At 41.2% G+C, this 24,431-nt stretch overlaps 2 long non-coding RNA genes across 3 annotated transcripts; one reads left to right on the top strand and one right to left on the bottom strand.

Annotated features, from left to right (window-relative positions):
• The first annotated feature begins 7,055 nt into the window (after nucleotides 1-7,055).
• On the top strand, nucleotides 7,056-9,389 carry LOC121700394. Of its 2 annotated transcripts, none has more exons than XR_006027213.1 (3): nucleotides 7,056-7,183; nucleotides 8,082-8,231; nucleotides 8,879-9,389. It is a non-coding gene; the product is annotated as an uncharacterized LOC121700394 (long non-coding RNA). The 2 variants fall into 2 exon arrangements; XR_006027214.1 differs by having other exon boundaries at nucleotides 7,148-7,183; nucleotides 8,108-8,231.
• A 2,040-nt stretch (nucleotides 9,390-11,429) lies between these two features.
• LOC121700398 lies at nucleotides 11,430-16,853 on the bottom strand. The gene is made up of 3 exons (XR_006027218.1): nucleotides 16,772-16,853; nucleotides 15,852-15,905; nucleotides 11,430-11,525 (listed from the first exon to the last, which is right to left on the bottom strand). It is a non-coding gene; the product is annotated as an uncharacterized LOC121700398 (long non-coding RNA).
• Nucleotides 16,854-24,431: the final 7,578 nt, after the last annotated feature.

The raw sequence follows: 24,431 nt of genomic DNA, 5'->3' as shown, positions 1-24,431 counted from the left end.
TGAGGACAAATAGGCCAAAATGAGGACACCCCCTAATGTCTGCTTATAGGCTTATTAGTTGTGTAACTGTAGCTAGTTGGTACATATGTGCATGTAGGCCTATGTTGTGTATGTTAGCTTCCTTCCCAATACCTTAAGAGATGTGCTAGTTGCAGCAGCCTGGGCTTTTAGCTCGATTGTTAGCACGCTCGACTCCCGAATCCCAAAGGTGTTGCTGTTTGTGGGGCGAGTGCAGGGCTGAGCGTGCAGATCAACACAAGGCATTGGTGCCGTGACCTGGATCAGGAGTGAGGTTTAGACATAAACACGCAATTTGTGTGCTACATGTTTACCACAGGTCTGCAAGCTCTCACGCCACACACCCCCGATTTCTCACGGTGAAATGTCAACCTGGTCGGTCAAATACCTTTTTACTGGGGCACGTGGCCCAATACTGAACTGCTGTGCCCCAGTAAAATTTCAAGTTCAACTAAATTGCTCACAGGTATAGGCCTACACGTCACATATCACACAGCATCGGCCTATCACTTGAGCGAGTGGAATCCAAGCGTTCCAATCATATTAGCGCCAGGTTGCTGTGATAAATGGTTGGTTAAATGTGGTTGCTGTGATAAATGCTTAACGTTGTATGAACGTCCAAGCTTTCCAATCATATTAGCGGCAGGTTGCTGTGATAAACGGTTGGTTAAATGTGGTTGCTGTGATAAACGGTTAACGTTGTATGAAATTTAACCATTTTTGCATTCTGTGCACCCATTACTCTCGGTGAAATAAATATCTCACAAACTCTTCACTTAGAACATGGCAAACTCTATATCACAATAAACAGCAGACCTTACCGATTACGAGGAAAGCATGCCATGTATTTTAATGTAAACTATTTGTGTCAGTACATACATTTTTGTAAATTGCTTAGCCACAGAGTAGCCTACCCCACTACCATGGTTCTTATATCTAGAGAGCAAAATCAGACTGGCAGATAGCGGACCGCTTGTGGCACGTAAAATAGCAAAATAGTTTAGGCTACAGCATAAATATTTCCATCCATAGATAAAAATAATCACCTTTTCAAAGTGCACCAGATTGATGCATTAAAATGTTCGAATATACAAAGGTTTCTTTCGGGGGGATCTCCCCCAGGTCTCCCTAAGGATGATACATCAGAGCCGAGGAAACCCCTTTGGGGTTTGGCCACCAGTCCCCTCTTTTAGTAGATCTCTTTGGTACCCCAATGTTAATTTAACTCTGGGACACCCTACCTGGTGGGCCCAAATATATTTTCATCTTTCTAAAACTGTTTTTCCATGTCTCGCCTCCATAAATGATTGTTTAAACACAGATATTTGTGCATTTACTTAAAATACATGGAGTTACAGCCTGGTCGGGACAATGTCCCGACAAAGACATACTGTATGCCACTATAGCCTGTTTTGCTTTCCATGTAAACAAGCACACAGTATGAAAGTCTGGGATTGTGGAGAACACTAAATGGTCTACTGAATAAGCATGAAGTCGAACCTTTAAATGAAAAACACTCATTGATAATCGAAAAAATGTAACCACTAATGAAGTTTACTTTTAACCATCAAAACCCGTTTATCACCTGTAACACAGTGATAAAAGGACATAGCAGGAAGATATTTGGCTGATAGAAGGAGGTTAACATCTATGTTTTGACCAAAGGAAGTCTGTCTATACCCTTTTCAATACACTTTTTTCTCATATAGCCTACCCAAGGCCTGTCATTATAGCCTACACAATACTATTGAACTGTAAATTGTGTGGCTATGGAACAACTTATTGTGCATATTTAAAAGGGGGTAAAATGGACAAAAAGGCCATACCAAGTCTGTACCAAGTCTGTACCAAGTCACTAGGCCTGCCATTGACACACACTGTTGAACTTCAAATTGTGTGGCTCTGAAAACAATAAGTTGTGCATATGTAAAAGGCGGGTGAAATTAAATCCTTATAACATGTACTTTCAGAAAATATATAGATATTCGTACCAAATTCATCTTTGTAGATACCAGGCCATACTAACTCTGTACGGAATCATGTACTAGGCCTGTCATTGGCACACAATGTTGAACTTCATATTGTGTGGCTGTGAAAATAATAAGTTGTGCATATGTAAAGGGGGGTGAAATGGAATCTTTAAAACATGTACTTTCAGAAAATATATAGATATTCATACCAAAAATTCGCCTTTGTAGGTACCAGGCCATATTAGGTGTGTACCGAGTCACATGCTAGGCCTGTAATTGACACACACTGTTGAACTTCAAATTGTGTGGCTGTGAAAACAATAAGTTGTGCATATGTAAAAGGGGGTTGAAATGGAATCTTTAAAACATGTACTTTCACAATATATATAGATATGTATACCAAATTCGCCTTTCTGAGTACCAGGCCATATTATTTATATGCTTTTTTTATATGGATTTTGTAACACACATTTGTGTTTCACCTACAGACTGGGATGGTGCAGGCTCAGATTGGAGCTGGTGACTTCAACCCACAGTCTTCAGAACCACCAGAGTTACCAAGCATAGCTGCTCCTAATGGTAGATGCTATTTCCTATTGCCACTACAGTGAGCATATTTTGTCATTCATTTTAGAAAAGCCATGTTGACAGTGCTGTTTAGACTCTATGGGCTAAGCCCTGAATGTTTTTAACTGCTGGCGCCGCCCCTGCTTCTAGCCATCAGTAAGCTCACGTCATGCTTGCTTGTCAAGTGCTCACCAGAAATGAACATTGCATGACACTTCTGCGATCCAAGACAGGTTCTCTTCGAGTTGTTTGGTTTTTCAATATTTACTTTAACTAATCAAATAGCAAACATCCTGACTTGCATCCTCATATACACATCTCATTTCCAAATAATAACCTACAGACAAGGACACAAGTTACTCTCCTTCTTAAAGTGAAAGGCACCTTGACTTACACACCACTAATACAATGTAATCATGACATTAAAGGTAGGTGTTAAAAAAGGTTGACAGTGGGTTATGAAAGTTAATAACTTAATAAGTTATTCAAACTTGTTTCATTTTCTTTCTCTCCAGACATTTCCCATTAGCAGCTGGTTCTGTGCAACCAAAGGTATTCCGCAAGATACAGCATGGAAATAGGAAGAGGCCACTAAATGACTTCTGATACAAAGGCTTCAAATGGTTGGAGTATTCCATACTTAGTGTTTTGCTACCCCTTCCATATTTTTTTCGCTTCCGAATTCCCCATCGTCAGTCTTCAAATCAGAATCAGACTTTTCTAACTGGTAGCAAGACAGTGATTCAAAGACCATTCCAAATCAGACCATTGTAAAAATAATTGTTGGGAAAAAAAATTGTGTAAATATGATGTAGTTGTTGCTCACATGCTGTGTGTGTGTGTGTGTGCGTGTGCGTGTGCGTGTGTGTGTGTGTGTGTTTGTTTGTTTGTTTGTTTAAATGTATGCAAACTGGCAGTGAAAGTGGTTTCTCTTATCAACAAAAGGGAAAAGAGTTGAAGTAAAATTTGTCCAATTGATTTGTCCAAGATTTACATTGGCTTTTTAGTTTATTTGAACAAGGTGAGACTGGTGAAATATATGCACCTTACTGCTGTGGTGTAGTCTAGTCTAGATGTAGTGGGTATACTGTGATCAACCCCAAATGTTAATACCTTTCCTGCCTATTTTAAGTGGGTATGCTTAGATGGTGATGCTTTTTAAGTGGGTATACTGCATTTTTGATGGGAGGACCCTTCATGTTGACAGCACCATTTGGAATGTTTTGCTGATTTGGTGTAAGGTTTTGTGATTAGTATGTAGTTTTGCAAAAACAGCCAATAGTTTGCCAATTAGGCAATTAGAAAAAACTGTACGCTTTATGGCCTCTGCAAAGCACCTTAAGACATATTGTTGTTATGGTGTATATAAATACAACATCTTTTATCACACACACACACACACACCTCATTTAGCTGGTTTGGGTTCATGAAGAAAGAAGTGTGTGGAACACAGATGGACTTGCGGGGTGCAAACCACTCGGAGACCACAGCAGCAGAGCAGAGAGACCTGAGGCCAGAGGAGAGTGTGTATGTGTCTGGTCTCTCGCTCTGTGTGTGTGTGTCTGGTCTCTCGCTCTGTGTGTGTGTGTGTGTTTGTGAGTGTGTGTGTGTGTGTCTGGTCTCTCGCTCTGTGTGTGTGTGTGTCTGTGAGTGTGTGTGTGTGTATGTGTCTGGTGGTCTCTCTCTCTCTGTGTATGTGTCTGCATTCTTCATATTTGTGTACCTGTACCATTTTCTTCAAGTGGACATAAATAAATGGCTAAAGTCTGTGTGTCGACCCCAAGTTGATTACTTGAAGACAATAATAACTTTTGCTAAATGTTTTTTACAGAATTTACCCCAGTCTACAGTAGCCTACAAGAAGCTCTCTTCACCTCTGCAGACTTTAGGTCAGTGGTCCCCAAACTATGGCCCGCCACCTCATTTTGGGTGGCCCCCCAAAACATGTCCGTGGTATATAGCATCTGGCCCGCATGGGAGTACGACATCGTCAAACTATAACCTCCGCAATTTCCCCCATTCATTCTCTATGGCGAGTCTTAACAGTACACATGTAACATTCTTTTTGTCCACTGGTGGTTGTTTTGGCGCTGTTTTGCGTTTGCCATCGAAAACTGAATAAAATGTAGGCCTACCTGTAAACAATGTTAGCATGGGCGGATTATGAACTTTCGGCCCCCTGGGCCCAGATGTATTAAGGGTCCCCCACTAATTGTCGTATATGTGTGTGTGGGGGGGGGGTATGTTCTCTGGGTCCTCCCCCAGAAAATGTTTAATTTGTTTGATGTGTTTTCCTGTATTCTGGTGCATTTTGGGGATGGCCAATACTAAATTCAATCAGATTCATAGCCTACATCCTGATTTGTTAGATAGATAGATAGATAGATAGATAGATACTTTATTGATCCCCAAAGGGACATTTGTAATATTGAGCCAATTATTCCATGCAAAGGCTTGGGCTTCAGGGCCCCCTGGGCCCGGTAGGCCTGTGCAGTAATCCATCCCTGAATGTAAGAGGCCTATGCTGACTGCATCCGTGCTCAAAGTATTCTAAGTTTCTCAATTAATTTTTAATAACTATATAACTTCTATTCAAGTCATATTTCTGGGACTTTCTGGATAATTATTTCTATTTTTTGTTCACTCGTTCAAATGTTCATACAAATTCACAAAGTTCTCATCAGGTGAGTGAAAGTGGTCATTTCAGATGTTTTGTTCAGAGTTCACACATTTTGAATAAAATACACTTTTGGGACTCCCTGCTAATACTTTTGGGATTGCTATTTTTTATTAGTATTATTTAATTTGAGCTACATTTTACACTGATATGCAATATAAACACAGCTAACAATGGTATTAAATTGCAGTAGCCTATGATTAAATGTAATGGAATATTCAACTAAGGTAGACTGCTGTTGTTCACAGCACTAAGCTATTTATGGTTACTAATATACTCCGAGTCTCTGGCCCTCTCTTAGAGCCAGGCATAGTGAGCTGGCCCTCGGAAGAAAAAGTTTGGGGACCACTGCTTTAGGTGCTTCTCAAAATAGAACATTTGGCTCGGGGGCTCCTCTAGTGGCCGTGAGCGGTAGTGTTGTGATTTCAGAGAAGTCAGATGATGTAGGATGCCGCTGCGCCCGACCAGAGAGCGGTGCTACTTCTAGAAGGAAAGCCTCCATGTCCGAGAATCAAAACAAGGACCAGCCCCCGCCCAGATTCCCGACAGACACTCGCGAGTGGAAATGGTTGTTTACCTATGTAAATGAACAGCCTGTTGTTATATCTGATACCGCGCGATGGAACCATTGTTCCTATAGCAAGTGCGCCGTCATTGTGTTAAGAGTGAACAGATTACAATTGAACACAAGAGATTACTGTAGGGCACGAGTGCTTAACTCATCGGATTGTAAACATTTCTCATATCATATATGGATAGATTCATAGGCTACTTAAAAATGACCACATTAAAAATGGCTTTAATGCATGATTTAAATTATAATTCTTATTTGGAATTAATCAGCCACTCAGGGGCAGTGTGTGTGTGTTCTGATTCAAGTAGATAACTTTATTGTCCCCGTGGGGCAGTTGGGTTTGCGGCACAGTCGCAAGGCACTTCATGACAGGACATCAGACGTGTGACACAAACAAATAGTCCATACATCAGACACCAACAGACATAACATGTAGACCATGCATCACACACTCTGGTCAGAGTGATTCTTAAACTCCATCCTAGAATTCATCTTCTTCCGGACCATGTCTCCAGTCTTTAGTTTATAAAATAAGAAATAACTTGGCACTTGGCAAGTATCTATGTAATTACTTTTCTAAAATTAGTGACACACAACTATTCCACCAGGGGGAGTTCCACAGATTACAGACTCTGCCATTTCAAGAGCTGTAAGGGAAAGTGCTCTTTGACCTCCCGACCTCAAACTGTTAAGCCCCTCCTACTTTAATTTTAAATAAAAATATTTATTTAAACAAAAAAATGGTTATCAAACTCATAAACAAATCAAAAGATCCTTGAAGTACTAGGAATACTGTACAGTATGTGTGTTAGTCTGCTTGTCTGTCTGTCTTAGCTCTTGTTTTTTTGTATTTGTTTGTTTTGAATATTAGTTGACCCTTTTGCCTTTAATGTTTTAGTCCCTGTGCTGTTAGCCCCCTTCCATCCTAAGGACCACAATTGGGCTTTATTGTGTTTTTATATCCTTTTAAACACTTTATGTTGATTGTTGTTCAATAGTTTTCAATCAATCAATCAAAACCCTAGCGTCGGCTCTGACTTCCTCCCAGACTACTGAACCAAAGCTGACTCCGTGTCTCTTTCTCTCATGATGTGACCCCCCCCCCCCCCCCCCCCACCCCCACCCCCACCCCACTCCTCTGTGACAGTGCTGTTGTCTTGAAAACAGAAAGACAAACATCAGATGTTTGAATAAACAATGTAAAGCACATTTGACAAAACACGTGCATGTACGCAAATCTGTTTTGGTCCTTGAGTGTAAGGTTTTGCTAGCAGTGGAATGGAGATGTGGTGTTTGAGTGAAGTTTCAGAAATTGTGTGACATGTAAAGAAATACAATTGGTGCAGCGTGGAGCAAATGACAACAGCATTGTCAAAGGTAAGTAAGGCATTTAGTTTTATCCAATATCCAATTGTTATGATAGTCAGTCTTTCTCAGTGTCGTGTTGCTTTAGCTAAGCTGATCTGACTGCCCACATTCCGTTAGCAGCTTTCACTAGCTAACGTTAGTGATGTCTAGTTATGACTGTGAATGGTAAAAGCTTGCAATGTTCTGGGAAGACATAACCGGTAATGCTGAACAAGGATGTTCCTAAAACATTCACTTTCAGGACCAATTTTGTGTAAAATGGATATCAGCAAGGAACGTTCTTGGAAATAGTGTGGTGTTGTTGAAATAGTGGCTATTAGGCTAAGCTAGCCTGCTAGCTAATCTTATATATCTTAATATAAGTAGCTTAATCTTAGTAGCTTAATTCCACAAAGGTTGTCCACAACTAGTGATAGCCGTAGCTGCTACAGCTCAATTATCAGTATAATTGTCTGGTTAGCTATTTCCCTGTTTTGCTGAAAACATGTATGTTCCTAAAATATTCACCTTTATAGAAAGACCTTTGTATTGGATGTCAGCGAGGATAGCTAGCTCACTGTGGAGTAAGCTAACCCCCTGATTAAACCTCACTCCCGCCCAAAGTTTTTAGCAATGTCTTGCAACTGCTGCTACTCGATCTGCAGAGGCGCTGCATATAGGTTGAAAAAAATTAAATGGAAATGTAATTTTTAATGCAACATATGTCAATAGAATGTAGGCACATACAACAATGGCAACCCCACATTCGCCGATCGCACTCCCTTAAAAAATGCTTGATCAGAGCCAAGAAATGGACAAGTTATAGCTTCATCACTACGTAAATGTCCTCCAAGATGTTTAAAAAAGTCCACTGCACTACAAACCTATATAAAAAATAATAATTTTCTACTCTTGTTTGTTGTTGCAGACTCTTCTGTTGCAATGCAATGTAAGGAGTGTCCATTTTCTCACCCGGATGTAGAGACCCTCCTGACCCATTACAGGCTTCATAACGGTCACCAGGGAAAAAGCTGGCTCTGCCTCCACCCCAAGTGCATGTGCATCTTTAAGACTTCAGGTAAGCTTACATTAAAATTTAATTTGGCACGGTACCATGCAAAAGACAAATCACCTCAGGTCGAAACTACATTCAGTTGTCAATAGTGTACATTCCAATGTGATTGTAGTGCAGTGGACTTTTTAAACATCTTGGAGGACATTTACGTCGTGGTGAAGCTATAACTTGTCCATTTGTAGGCTGCGACCATAGCATTGGCAATGTAGGAAGCACAAACACTTCACATTTAGGGAACTCGAAAATGCAGTAGGTGCACCAGTTAATGATGAACTCAACGTGTTTTAAAATGTATGCAAATTATCGCATATTTTATTAGATACTGCCTAATTTGCATATGTAAACACTAAATTACAGAAAACTTGTAATACATTATTTTCTCATATTAATGTAAGTAATCTACTGGGAAAGTTTCATAGTGATATCTGCTAGTTAAAAATGTTACCCTATTCACTAGTGTCTCGCCTTAAGTAAAAAAAGAATTAAGAAGACATCTGAGCTGCACCAGCATTCCTCTCCTTCTCTTTACATTTTCTGTCCTGGCCTGGTTGCACCAGATGGTCGCTAAAAGGCACACATGCAGAGAACCATTGTCTTTTAATTTATTTTTTTGCAAATTTAGTGATGTAGTTCTGTGCTTTTCCACCAAGGATGCAGATGCTGAGGAGGACTAGAGGCATGAAAATTGGAATCTTGACCGTCATTGAAGACGACCTCGCCATGAAAGCACCAGACACTGTTACCAATATCGCCATCGTCCTGGAAGAGACTGTTGTTCTACAGGACATCAAGGATCTTCCATCTGCACTGGCCTACCTATGGGGACTCCTGCACGACATGGGGTGCCAATACTTATGACCCCTGTATTTTAAGGAAGAACATTTATTTATTTATGATACATTATTCATTCACAAAGAAAATTGGTGTCCTTAAATGTTGGATATTCCCTCATTTTTTAACTTAAGGCATTAAGATCAATTTCTAAAAGATGATTTAATATTCCTCTTTTTAGTCAGCGTTAGCAGAGGTGCCAATAATTCTGGAGGGTACTGTAGGTCAGGGGTGTTCAAACTGGCTAAAAATAAAAACATTGTTTGATCTATTTGGATTTTTGAGTTGTTATTTAGACTTGTTTTTTCTTGTTAGAGTCAATGTATTAGTTGGAATTTATATATATTTTCAAGTTGGGAGCATTTGTTGATTCAACTTGATTATCTAAGTTATTTACTGTCAAGTAAAACTTACTCAAAAAAGCTAGTGAAATGTGTTGACTTGTTTTTTTAAGTTGGAAGAACTTTTGATTCAACTTGAATTTTTGAGTTGCCAACCTTTTGTAAGTCCACCTTACTTACAATACTAAGTTGGCATTACTAGATATTTCAAGTTCAAAGCACTTGATTCAACTTGACTTTTGAGTTGCTAACCTACTGTAAGTCCACCTTACTCACAATACTAAGTTTGCATTACTAGATATTTCAAGTTGGGAGCATTTGTTGATTTAACTTGATTATTTGAGTTCTTCACTGTCAAGTTGAAATTACTCAAAAAAGCTAGTGAAATGTGTTGACTTGTTTTTTTAAGTAAACGCAGAGAGTTTTTTTTTACAGTGTATGATTCTTAATCTGATCCGGCCCCCTTTGTGAGTTGTTATACCAAACGTGATCAAGGCTTAGGGATACTTGGGGTATTGGTAAGAAGAGATTAGGTGGGACCTCAAACTGTTAAGCCCCTCCTACTTTAATTTTAAATAAAAATATTTATTTCAACAAAAAAATGGTTATCAAACTCATAAACAAATCAAAAGATCCTTGAAGTACTATCAATCAAAACCCTAGCGTCGGCTCTGACTTCCTCCCAGACTACTGAACCAAAGCTGACTCCGTGTCTCTTTCTCTCATGATGTGACACCCCCCCCCCCCCCCCCCCCCCACCCCACTCCTCTGTGACAGTGCTGTTGTCTTGAAAACAGAAAGACAAACATCAGATGTTTGAATAAACAATGTAAAGCACATTTTTACTGAGGACTGTATGTATCTTTACATTGTGAAATCACTGCAAGTTTACAAGTTATCAGTCCGGAGATCCTGAGCAATCTTGCCAGGTGGTGATGGCTGTGTCTTGTAGCAATATGGGATGCATATTCTGTTGTCCTCAGTCAGTTCTTCTCCAGAGACCTGGGATAGAAGATGGTTCAGCACAATTTTACTGTAGCACTGTTTTACTTTAGCACTGTTTTTAAGGCATTGCAGTGGAGTGGTTAAGCTCAAACTGTCATAAGAACGGATCCTTTTATGGTAAAATCATCAAATGTGGAAGAGAAACTCACAACGTGGATCTGATCATTTTAGGATTAGGATCTAGTTTGTTAACTACAACAGTCATGGTTTTGTCATAACTCCCTCTATGCATTTTGAATAGCTCATGAAACTTAAGGGGGGAGGGGGGGGCAAGGATGGTTTTGGCTCTGTATCCAAGTGGAAATACTAGATATTTCAAGTTCAAAGCACTTGATTCAACTTGACTTTTGAGTTGCTAACCTACTGTAAGTCCACCTTACTCACAATACTAAGTTTGCATTACTAGATATTTCAAGTTGGGAGCATTTGTTGATTTAACTTGATTATTTGAGTTCTTCACTGTCAAGTTGAAATTACTCAAAAAAGCTAGTGAAATGTGTTGACTTGTTTTTTTAAGTAAACGCAGAGAGTTTTTTTTTACAGTGTATGATTCTTAATCTGATCCGGCCCCCTTTGTGAGTTGTTATACCAAACGTGATCAAGGCTTAGGGATACTTGGGGTATTGGTAAGAAGAGATTAGGTGGGACCTCAAACTGTTAAGCCCCTCCTACTTTAATTTTAAATAAAAATATTTATTTCAACAAAAAAATGGTTATCAAACTCATAAACAAATCAAAAGATCCTTGAAGTACTATCAATCAAAACCCTAGCGTCGGCTCTGACTTCCTCCCAGACTACTGAACCAAAGCTGACTCCGTGTCTCTTTCTCTCATGATGTGACCCCCCCCCCCCCCCCCCCCCCACCCCCACCCCCACCCCACTCCTCTGTGACAGTGCTGTTGTCTTGAAAACAGAAAGACAAACATCAGATGTTTGAATAAACAATGTAAAGCACATTTTTACTGAGGACTGTATGTATCTTTACATTGTGAAATCACTGCAAGTTTACAAGTTATCAGTCCGGAGATCCTGAGCAATCTTGCCAGGTGGTGATGGCTGTGTCTTGTAGCAATATGGGATGCATATTCTGTTGTCCTCAGTCAGTTCTTCTCCAGAGACCTGGGATAGAAGATGGTTCAGCACAATTTTACTGTAGCACTGTTTTACTTTAGCACTGTTTTTAAGGCATTGCAGTGGAGTGGTTAAGCTCAAACTGTCATAAGAACGGATCCTTTTATGGTAAAATCATCAAATGTGGAAGAGAAACTCACAACGTGGATCTGATCATTTTAGGATTAGGATCTAGTTTGTTAACTACAACAGTCATGGTTTTGTCATAACTCCCTCTATGCATTTTGAATAGCTCATGAAACTTAAGGGGGGAGGGGGGGGCAAGGATGGTTTTGGCTCTGTATCCAAGTGGAAATACTAGATATTTCAAGTTCAAAGCACTTGATTCAACTTGACTTTTGAGTTGCTAACCTACTGTAAGTCCACCTTACTCACAATACTAAGTTTGCATTACTAGATATTTCAAGTTGGGAGCATTTGTTGATTTAACTTGATTATTTGAGTTCTTCACTGTCAAGTTGAAATTACTCAAAAAAGCTAGTGAAATGTGTTGACTTGTTTTTTTAAGTAAACGCAGAGAGTTTTTTTTTACAGTGTATGATTCTTAATCTGATCCGGCCCCCTTTGTGAGTTGTTATATCAAGACAAGCAAGTTTACCTGTGCAAGTTCACCGAGCACAGGCACCGACAAAGGCAAAAATGTGCCGTTCCACCATATCTGTTATCACCGGCCATCGCAGAAAACGGCATCATGCCAAAAGGGGCAGAAATCGCCTTTACCTCCAGGAACTTAAACGGTCCTCACCTACCGAAACCTCCTTCTCCATGGGCTTGTGGAACTGTCAATCCGCAGTCAACAAAACCGACTTCATAGCTGGCTATGCCAACCACCTCTCACTGGAACTCCTTGCTCTCACTGAGACTTGGATCAAACCAGAGAACACTGCCACCCCGGCTGCACTCTCCACTAACCTTACACTATCCCACACCCCTCGCCTATCTGGACGAGGGGGCGGGACGGGCCTGCTGATCTCCAACAAATGGAAATTCACCCCGCTACTGCCTTCAAACAAATATGTCTCATTCGAATTCCACGCCATCACAGTGATCGCCCCAGCAAAACTCTACGTGCTGGTCATCTACCGCCCTCCAGGCCACCTACGCGACTTCATTGACGAACTTGACACTCTGCTATCCTCCATCCCTGAGCATGACTGTCCGCTTCTTGTTCTCGGTGATATGAACATCCACTTAGATGCCCCAGGCTCAGCGGACTTTTTGGCCCTGGTCCACTCCTTTGACCTCGAACTGGTTCAAAGCCCACCGACTCACAAAGCTGGCAAAGAGCTTGACTTGATCTTCACTCGGAACTGCAGCACAGACACCCTCATGGTGACGCCTCTCCATCTTTCTGACCACTTCTTCATCCAGTTCAACGTCAGCCTGTCAGAACAGCCTCCAGCTCCTCAGCCGATGGTCACGTTCCGCCGCAACATCCGGAACCTGTCTCCAACGCACTTCTCCTCTGTGGTTGCCTCCGGTCTACCTCCACTCAACACCTTCTCCTCTCTGGAGGTTAATGAAGCCACTGACTCGCTCTGCTCCACACTGACCTCGTGTCTAGACGAGCTGTGCCCTCTTACCACAAGGCCAGCTCGATCTAAACATTCTCATCCATGGCTAAATGATACCCTCCGATCGCAGCGCACCAAACTCAGAGCCGCGGAAAGGAAATGGCACAAATCCAAACTAGCTGACGACCTCAAAAACTACCAGACACTCCTGACCTCCTTCTCAGCCAGCATCACTGCTGCTAAGACTGCTTTCTACAATGACAAAATCAACAGCGCTACAGACACTCGAAAACTTTTCTCAACCTTCAAATCGCTACTCAACCCTCAGCTACCTCCTCCTCCATCCAGCCTTACTGCAGATACCCTCGCCTCATTTTTTACAAACAAAGTGGCGGCAATCAGCAGTCAATTCTCTACATGCCCACTCAACGCATCTGACTCAGATACCGCACTCCTACAACCTCTAGGGACTGCTGGAACATCTTTTTCAGCATTCATGCCTCTCTCCGAGAGTGAAGTGTCCAGACTCCTGACATGCAGCCGTCCTACCACATGCTCGCTGGACCCTATACCTACGAGCCTACTTCAGTCCATCAGCCCGACCATCGCTCCAGCTATCACACATGTGATCAATGCCTCGCTAACCTCCGGCACATTTCCAACAGCGTTCAAAATGGCCCGGGTAACACCGTTACTTAAGAAAGCTTCTCTCAACCCTGCTCAAGTCGAGAACTACCGCCCTGTCTCACTACTGCCTTTCCTATCCAAAGGCATTGAACGAGCAGTCTCCAAACAGGTCTCTGACTTCCTTTCACAGAACAACCTTCTGGATCCAAATCAGTCTGGGTTCAAAAGCGGCCACTCTACTGAAACGGCTCTGCTGTCTGTAACAGAAGCCTTAAAAGAAGCCAGGGCGACCGCTCGGTCATCAGTACTCATTCTGCTTGACTTATCGGCTGCCTTTGACACGGTTAATCACCGTATCCTTCTCTCTATACTCGCTGACATGGGAATCTCCGGTTCTGCTCTCTCCTGGTTTGAATCCTACCTCACAGGACGCTCGTTTAACGTATCATGGCTTGGTCAGCTATCCGCACCTCACCATCTCACCACAGGGGTCCCCCAGGGCTCAGTGCTGGGCCCCCTCCTCTTTGCTATCTACACCACCTCCTTGGGACAGATTATCCGTTCGCACGGCTTCTCATACCACTGCTATGCAGACGACACACAGCTCTATCTGTCCTTTCCACCTGACGACCCCCTGGTTTCAGCACGGATCTCGGATTGCCTTTCAGACATAGCTACATGGATGAAGGCACACCACCTCCAGCTGAACCTCTCAAAGACTGAACTGCTGGTCATCCCAGCTAAACCTACCATACACCACGACATCAACATCAAATTTGACTCCCTGTCTGTTTCACCGACCAGGACTGCAAGAAATCTAGGAGTTGTTCTTGACAACCAACTAAACTTCTCGGATCATGTTGCCTCAGTCGCCCGGTCATGCCGTTTTGCACTCTACAACATACGGAAAATCAGGACTTACTTGACTCAAGATGCTACCCAACTTCTGGTTCAGGCAATAGTCATCTCACGACTCGACTACTGCAATGCCCTCCTGACAGGTCTCCCAGCCTGCGCAGTGAAACCACTTCAGATGATCCAGAACGCGGCGGCGCGCCTGGTCTACAACCAACCCAAAAGGGCACATGTTACCCCGCTGCTCATCCAGCTACACTGGCTACCTATGGCGGCCCGCATCAAATTCAAGTCTCTAACGCTTGCCTACAAAGTAGTCTCCGGTTCTGCTCCCACCTACTTGAATGCCCTCATACAGACTTACACTACCTCCAGACCGCTGCGCTCCTCTGACGAACGACGTCTAGCTCTACCACCGGTACGCTCAAGCCAATCCAAACTTTTCTCATCTGTTGTTCCTCGTTGGTGGAACACACTGCCAGTTCCTACAAGGACAGGGACATCCTTTTCCACTTTCAAAAAACTCCTGAAGACCCAGCTCTTTAGAGAACATCTACTCTCATAGCAACACTTACAACAAGTCTTACTGATCCTAGCACTCACCAGCCGTTTTAAACTGACAAGTAACTGTTAAAAACAGCACTCACCGACGCACTTATTCTTACTGTACTCTAATGTTTTTTTTAAACTGTCCTAAAATTGTGAGAATTGTTCTAAAAACTTACTGTTTACCATGTTGTTAGTCGCTTTGGTTAAAAAGCGTCAGCCAAATGTAATGTAATGTAATGTAATGTAAAATAGCTTCAGGCAGAACAACCCAACATTGTTGGGATTCTGATCTCAACTGATTCAAATGAAACAGCTCTAACTGGTTTCCGAGATGTGGGAAGACATTGTGTACTGCTGGCTAGAGCACATGTTCATGAGTGTGTGGAGTGTGGGCACACTGAAAAAAAGTGTGTATATTCTGACTGCATATATTCTGATCACATAAACTTACATCCAGTACGGTTTAGTATCACAGGGGCCAAATTGTATATATTTTCTATTTTTAATTAATTACATTTTTAAATAATATTTAAAAAATATATTTAATGTTTATGAGTAGACCTATGTTAATTCCTGCTTTCAATTCCTTTTCACCAAACAAAACTGGCTGCCATGGCCCCCAGGGACCAAATCCGAGGCGCTTGTATGATTCTTAATCTGATCCGGCCCCCTTTGTGAGTTGTTATACCAAATGTGATCAAGGCTTAAGGATACTTGGGGTATTGGTAAGAAGAGATTAGGTGGGTCTTGAAATTCGGAAATAAAATACCTGGGTTTTCTCCATTCTCCTCCAGACCTGGGTTTTCTCCATTCTCCTCCAGACCTGGGAGAGAAAGATGATTAATCACAATATTACAACCTCAGCAGTGTTTTGCATTTGATTCCCAAAGATTGGGTGCGACTAGGGTGTCATTTCCATGACACCAAAAAGGAGGACACTTTGCGGCACTTAGTGAGGGAAGAATAATTACATAGGACTCTGGTGTAGGCCTACTCCAAACTACAATACAATTTGATCCATGATATATCATGATGTATCTCTAATAATGAAAAATATTCCTGGAAAGGATAAAATAGTTTGTTCACAGTATCTGTATTTATTCAATACGCTGGGGTGTTCAAAAACTGACCAGATGAACCTGCTGTGCAAAGTGCACAGTGCCACAAAGCAAAGGCCGAACATTTCAGGACTGAAAATGTGCAAATTAAGTTCACATAAAAATACATGAATGCCAAAAATACACATTTCAGTTCTTAACAAGCATAAAGAACTTGTTTTATGTAAACAACAAGAGAGTATGAAAAAACCACCATTAACATTCAACTGCTCAAATAGTCAAGTGTTTATACAGTGATTCAGTCTATTGGGGACTTGTCTGCAGCGTCTTCGTCTTTGTGTGTGTGCAGCAGTCCACCTGTATTTTTAAACTATTTAAGTTCCTGTCCTCAGTTTCCTGTTCTCCAATTTAGCTTTAGCAAACTCCACCTTCACCCTCTGCAGCAGTTCAGGAGACAACACCTCTAGGGTCAGCTCCAGGTTAAAGGGGAGCTTTGCTACCACACCTCTAGGGTCAGCTCCAGGTTAAAGGAATTTTTTTTCCAGTTTTTAAAAAAAATTTTTTAAAAGAAAATACACAAAAACAAAACGAGTCTGCTTCTCTGACTGACGTCTATAAAGCCTACCTTTACCTTGTACTTGCAAAGGTCAGTGCCTTTTGGGAAATTATCAGGTTTGAAGCTTTATGCGTCAGTGAAGTCTGGCATACCAAGAACCAAACTAACGAGTAGAACACGTTTTTAACGGTGTCATTTTGGTTACTTTGACATAAACAAACATGACTGGATTTGACGTAATGAAAACACCCACAGCTGAGAGCCCAGCCTACATCTACACCACCACATATTTTCCCTTCTCACTTCTTCAGTTCAATCAACAAACTGCTCAAAGTCCTGTCTTACTTGAGCGAGTATCCAACTGCCCATCGGGAGACGTTTAGGTATGATACAGGGCTTGTAGTCATGAGGAGATACTTCAGGAGACAACTCCACTGACACGGGATAGGACAAGATTCGTGTGAGCTTTATCAAGGACATCTTCAAGAAAGAAAAAGAACATATATGAGTACATCATGCTTTTTGTCTTTTGCAGCTGATTGAAAAAAATCTCAGTTTAAGAGACTTGTGATGAGTGGCAGATCAGCAGCTGCAGGCTTGTACGCGGACACTTGGGGTTCAGGTAGGAAGAGATTAGGTGCTTAAACTTCTTAAATACAAGTTTACAGTGCTGGTGAAAGCAGCCTTGTAGGTTTTCAAAGTGTAGCCTAGTTTGATGTAATCCAAGAGGAGAGGCAAATAACTGAGCTGAAAGAACATTTTGAAATGTGCTCTCTTCCTTGTTTGTTCTTATAATATAGCTACATTTGAAACGTACATAATAAACAATATTTTGACATATTTCACATTGTAACTTAATTCGGCTCAAAATCTTATTCATCCATTCTTTTACCCCTTATTTCTCCAAAAGGGGGTTTGGAGAAATAGGTCAGAATTTGGCAATATCCAAGAACAATAAGAACTGATTTATCCTGTGAGATATAGAAAAGACAAGACATTTCCCCAAGACTACCACCAGATGGGGAAGAGTTGTCAGTGGGAGTTGAATAGCCTTGAGTGACACTCAGCTCAGCCAATCGCTGCTGCTGGCTGCTCTCATCTGTGATTTGAGGGATTCAACTTCATGTAGCCGCTTGCAGCCATCTTAATCTGACTGCATAACGTGGTACTTAGTTGGTCTCTTCCTGGAATCGATAATCATGCCCCTCTAATCTGAGACTCGGTCGAGAACAATTACTTGTGAAAAGTGAAAAGGTGGTGACGTGGTCACTGAATTACGTGTAGCTATTAGCAATGATGTTATCAATGGCAAGAGTGCTCCGTTAGTTAGCAGTCATGCTATCGATGCCAAAAGTTGCTCCGTTAGTTAGCAGTCATGCTATCGATACTAAGAGTAGCTCGGTTAGTTAGCAGTCATGCTATCGATGCCAAAAGCTGCTCCGTTTATTAGGAGTCGCGCTATTGAGTAAGCCACATGTAGCTGTATTAGTTGGAATGTCATGCTGTAGTTATGAGTCATGCTATCGAGTATAAAAAGAGTAGCTGCATTAGTTAGAATGTCATGATATGGAGCTTGCGTACCTTGGTTACCATTCACGTTGTCGCATAAACCAGAACTATCTCCGGTAGTTAGCAGTCCAACTTTCGATAGTTCTTAAAATGTACAGTCATGTAAACTCATTATTTGCGTTATGATACAACTAATCACAATATGCAGTACAAATTACCTTTATAGAATCACAGAATGACTTAGGCCACGTCCACGAGGTTGCAACCTGGAAACTGAATGTGCGCTGAATGAATGTGCGTCGAATGAATGTGCGTCATGACGTTGACATCACAACGTCAATCGTCACAAACGTTGAATAACAAATGAAGTATATTGATTGTTTATAGTTGTTTGTTAGGATCCCCCACTGTGTGCCACCTGTATGGCATAATTTGAGACCTCTATACTTGTAAAGGTCTAGGTAGGGCCGAACAGGAGCAAAATTCAAGCTCAGAAATTAAATACGGACAGTCCAGTAGGTGCGTTGTACAGATACAGCAGCAGCCATAACATCACCACATGGCAATGGACCTTACGCACGGACGGCCCTTAAGCCAGCTCATTTGTTTCCAGTGGAGCCAGGTGTGTTGTATTGTAGTGTGTGTGTGTGTAGGTGTGTTGTATTGTAGTGTGTGTGTAGGTGTGTTGTATTGTAGTGTGTGTGTGTGTGTGTGTACAGTAGGTGTGTTGTATTGTAGTGTGTGTGTGTGTGTAGGTGTGTTGTATTGTAGTGTGTGTGTGTGTAGGTGTGTTGTATTGTAGTGTGTGTGTGTGTGTAGGTGTGTTGTATTGTAGTGTGTGTGTGTGTAGGTGTGTTGTATTGTAGTGTGTGTGTAGGTGTGTTGTATTGTAGTGTGTGTGTAGGTGTGTTGTATTGTAGTGTGTGTGTGTGTAGGTGTGTTGTATTGTAGTGTGTGTGTGTAGGTGTGTTGTATTGTAGTGTGTGTGTGTAAGTGTGTTGTATTGTAGTTTGTGTGTGTGTGTAGGTGTGTTGTATTGTAGTTTGTGTGTGTGTGTGTAGGTGTGTTGTATTGTAGTTTGTGTAGGTGTGTAGGTGTGTTGTATTGTAGTTTGTGTGTGTGTGTGTGTGTGTAGGTGTGTTGTATTGTAGTGTGTGTGTGTAAGTGTGTTGTATTGTAGTGTGTGTGTGTGTAAGTGTGTTGTATTGTAGTGTGTGTGTGTAGGTGTGTTGTATTGTAGTTTGTGTGTGTGTGTAGGTGTGTTGTATTGTAGTTTGTGTGTGTGTGTGTAGGTGTGTTGTATTGTAGTTTGTGTAGGTGTGTAGGTGTGTTGTATTGTAGTTTGTGTGTGTGTGTGTAGGTGTGTTGTATTGTAGTGTGTGTGTGTGTGTGTAGGTGTGTTGTATTGTAGTTTGTGTAGGTGTGTTGTATTGTAGTTTGTGTGCGTGTGTAGGTGTGTTGTATTGTAGTGTGTGTGTGTCTATCGGTGTGTTGCCTTCATTGTTAATGTAATTAGTGTCTACAAGGACCCGGTTGGGTGTTGCACTAGTGAATCAGCACGTTACAATGTGCAAGGATTTATGTTTGTGTTAAAATTATTATTATTGGGAAAAGATATTCAGTGTCGGAGTGAAGATGTAAGGAGCAGAATATAACAGAAGATGCCGATACAACACCGTTAACACTCGAATTAAATATGAGCTTACTAAAGAGCCGTCTGTGCATACGGTCCTTTGGTGGGCCATAGTTAGAGTCCCACACTTGCCCTTTTGAGTCACTTTGCTTCAGCATCTGCTAAACAACAGTCAACTTTACACTTTACAACTTCCACATACTGTAGCATCATTAATAATTAAACAAGACTTTTCATGCAATTTCTGAAATGATTGTACATCATTTGCTTTTGTTTTGACTTATTCTATATCCAAAGTACATTCTCTGCTGTTTGTGTGTGTGTGTATGTGTAGTATAGTTAAGGACATGCCTACTATGGAAGCCAGAAAGACTAGAGAGGTGACAGAACATGAGTAGGACACAATAAATGAAATAAAAGAAGAGATCAGTTTCTTTATTGGACAACACAACAGTGTGTATGTTGCTTGCAGTGGTCATCAGCTGGATGTGTAACCTATCCTTTAAAACTCAGCCTGTGGTCATTTCTGTTGTGTGACTATTTTGTAGCTCTACATATTTTTGTAAATAAATTCATATTTCTATACCATAGCTCTTGTGTGGTCCCCCAATTGTGTTACAGTTGTTGAGACAAACTGGGTAAATAGGGTCTGGAATATTGCCTGGCCTTGGGGGTGTGTGTGTGTGTGTGTGTGTCCCACACACACACACACACAAACACACCACTACTATCACCACACACACACACACACACACACCCACCCAGAGTACAAAGATTACGAATACCTATGATCCCAGGGTTACTTGCATGACAGAAGTGTAAATACGAGATTGAACTAGGTAAGTCTTTGGCGTAGCCTCCGTCAGCAGTGCAGGCGTAGCCTCCGTCAGCAGTCCAGGTGTTGCAGAGCACTGGAGGTCACCAAACATAGTGAGGGGTCGCAAAATGATTTTTTAATTCAGAAGATCTGAATTAAAGACATTTTTCCTAAAGGTTTTTAGACCAACCTGTTTTAAAAACTGGGATATTCACTAGCCCTAGATACCAATTCACAGTGTTTCCATAATGTTCCTCAGAAAGTGGATACTCTGTTTTTTTCGGGTAGACACAATGCGCTTAAAGTGACAGTGCACCATTTATAAATTAGTTAAACAGAATCAACTTCAAGAAATCAAGTATTTCTTTAGAAATTAATATTTTAAAACCAAATTACTGTCGTTATTATCATTTAAATAATAAGTGTTTTACTTCAGAAATATACACTTGTTGTGGTAACTCATGAATTTGGTGATTTATTTTGTATTTAATATGCCCTTTAAAAGGAACACGCCACCCAATGTCAGTAGTAATATATGTTCTTACCTTAACTGAGTCATACCTCTCCCGTGTCGGTACGTGCACTCAAACGCTCTGGTGCGCGGTGCGAATGTGTTAGCATGTTGCTATGCTAGCGGGCTCAGACGTAGCCAGGCGTAGAAGTAATCAAAAACATCCAAGTTTTCCCGACTTAAATACAGTTGCACGAGTAGTTGATAAAAATGTGTACGGTCACACAAAAGAAACTTGGCGATTTTCCAAGCAAATAAACAGGAGAACTACAATGTGTGGTGCAATAGCACTTGGGAGCACTTCGACCTAGCGTAGTAATATTGTTAACACCTAATTGTAGATCCTATCCACCACAGAGTTTAGAATCTATGCTTGATCGACCCCTCAGCCTCCCCCTCCCCTCTGAGCGAGAGAGAGGCACACACACTAGAGATGCGCTGATGGGCTATTATTTCATATTATTTCATATTATTATTTGCATAGCAAAACTTATCCATCCGCACCAAAGTTTTTTGACCAATTTTCAAATCCGCACCCGCCCGCCATCCGCTGGTTGTTTTAATGTATATGGGTGATGCGGCGCTGCTGACGTGAGGCTAGAAAGCTCTTGCCTGTTCTAGAAAGACTGATCCAATGCAGCAAATATATTAAAAGGCTAAAGTCCTACATTGGCTATGTTGTAGCTTATACCCCAACATATCAGCAGCAAACTCAGTCTCTGTCTCGCAAAACAGTCTCCAAATAAAACGCACATCGGTCTGTCTATTCTGCCAGCTTGTGCCAATATATCGTCCAAAATGCTTGTTTGCTTTGCATTTTCCACATTTTTAGCTAAATTTTCATGTACCACATCAGCATTTTTGTTCAGTGAATCTTTTGTAAATTGCTTTACAATAGCGTCGGGCCCTTGTCAGCCTTGTTGCCTCTTGCCACTATTCACTCCTTCGTCTTCCAATGTCATTTCTGAGTCATCTACGAGATGTTTACACACACACACACACATTCACCTCCGTAAATAGAACCAACTTGACGTTGAATTCAACATGTGCTATATCCTAGATGAGACTGCCTGGGTTATTTTGTTTTGATATTATATATAAAACACATAGTTTAAAGATAGATAAAACACATTTTTATCAACTACTCGTGCAACTGTATTTAAGTCGGGAAAACGTGGATGTTTTTGATTACTTCTACGCCTGGCTACGTCTGAGCCCGCTAGCATAGCAACATGCTAACACATTCGCACCGCGCACCAGAGCGTTTGAGTGCACGTACCGACACGGGAGAGGTATGACTCACCTTGTGAAAGTTAAGGTAAGAACATATATTACTACTGACATGGGGTGGCGTGTTCCTTTAAGAAGCTTTAGTCTTTAGGGGGAAAATATTATTTTTAATTGCGATTAATCTAGATTAATACATTTCAAAATATGAGATTAATTAGTTTTTTTAAATTGTTTGACAGCCCTAGTTTCCACAATTTGATTATAATTTCTACACTTGCTTGAAAAAAATAGATTTTGTTGTAGTTCTCTAGAATGTCTAGCTGATAACCAAAGCCATGATCTAGGTGTATCTCCCTGCTCTTTTTACCAGGAGAGCTACAGGGATATAGCGGAACACAGGACGCCACAAACCCACAGACCAATCGGCCCTGTGCACACTTCCAGAGGAACCCAGTTGAACCAGCATCACGGAACAGAGACGGAGATCCAGCCAACATCATACCTCTTCCCTCTCTATCTCTCTCTCTCTTGTTCTCCCTCTCCCTTCCTCTCTTTTTCTCCCTCTCTCTCCCATCCTTTCATCCTTGTTGTTTCCATGGGTAAGAACAATGTTTTAACATAAAAGTTGCTGGAAATATATGAATTATATGTACATATAAAAAAGACAAAATAACTAAAATAAAATCATGATCAAAGAAAAGGCAAAAGCGGTGTTTTCCTTAATTTAACGGCAACTGCTGTACTGTACACCTCTGATTGTATGTTAATAGAATGACAGACACAGTTTAAGTAAAAGTAAAACTGACGAGGACACAGAAGATTGAGAGTAGAAAGTGCTGCGGATCAAACCATCTGTATAATTCTTTAACTCTCCGTTCTACTGTAACTTTGATTGTGAGTCAGATTGTTACTTTGTTCCACCATTAGGGAACTGCAAACAAGAACACTATGGATTGCCGCCAGATGATGGTAATGGTGCCATTTAATTAGTGGTGCCATATTGCCATATAATTAGTGCCATATTGCCATATAATTAGTGGTGCCATATTGCCAGATGATGGTCTTTTAACATGAGTCTTCATAACAGCGGTTAAATAAATGGGTGCAGGCCCAGAAGTCACTATGTAGGCGGCCATTTGTGACTTGAATTTTATTACTCTACTAAGTAGTACCAGTAGAACCCCTAAGTGCTATGTTATTACTCTATGAAGTAGTACCAGTAGAACCCCTAAGTGCTATGTTATTACTCTACGAAGTAGTACCAGTAGAACCCCTAAGTGCTATGTTATTACTCTACGAAGTAGTACCAGTAGAACCCCTAAGTGCTATGGTAATCAGAACACCTACTAGAATCAACTGCTCTCGGAAACAAAACAGTCAGCAAGCAAGACAGCTAATAGAAATCTTTACATTACTCATGTTATTTCTGCCATGCTTTCTGTTAAAGGCCGTAACATGCTTCTGTGTCAACTCCACGGCGTAGCTACGCTGTGTTGTGACCCTTTTATGGTTCTTGGGGTCAGTGAGATCTGCTTCACTTCACACTAACACACACAAATATCGGACAATGCCAAGGGTGCCCTCTAGTGGTCATGAGCACATGTGAATAATTTACAAATAAAAAGGTGGAATAATCAACATGCTAAAGGTTAATGCATCAGGGCTTAACATGGCTACACTGAGTAACCCCTCAGACTGTGTGTGGTTGCACCCAATGTAGAGAGAAGAGCCTCATCTTAGAATGATAGTGAATTTATTTAAAGAAACATCAGACATCGCACGTTTGACTCATTTTTACAAATGTAACATGAAAAACTTTGTTTCTGTATATATTAAATAAAAAAACAAAAGCAAATACAGAAAAGTAAAAAAGGTTATTTAATTGTGAATTTACTTTATATCACAATAAGTCCAGCCATCACAGAAATCCAGACATGGAGAATATCTACCCCAGTGCAGCAGAGACTAAGGGGGGGGGGGGGGGGGGGGGGGGGAGACAGAGGGGGGGGAGAAAGAGAGAAAGAAAGAGGTAGAG

This window comes from Alosa sapidissima, chromosome 24 (genome assembly GCF_018492685.1).
Source record: "Alosa sapidissima isolate fAloSap1 chromosome 24, fAloSap1.pri, whole genome shotgun sequence".
Classification (NCBI taxonomy): Eukaryota; Metazoa; Chordata; class Actinopteri; order Clupeiformes; family Clupeidae; genus Alosa; species Alosa sapidissima.
Note: the sequence above shows the minus strand (reverse complement) of the source record. Positions and strands in the feature narration are given on the sequence as shown.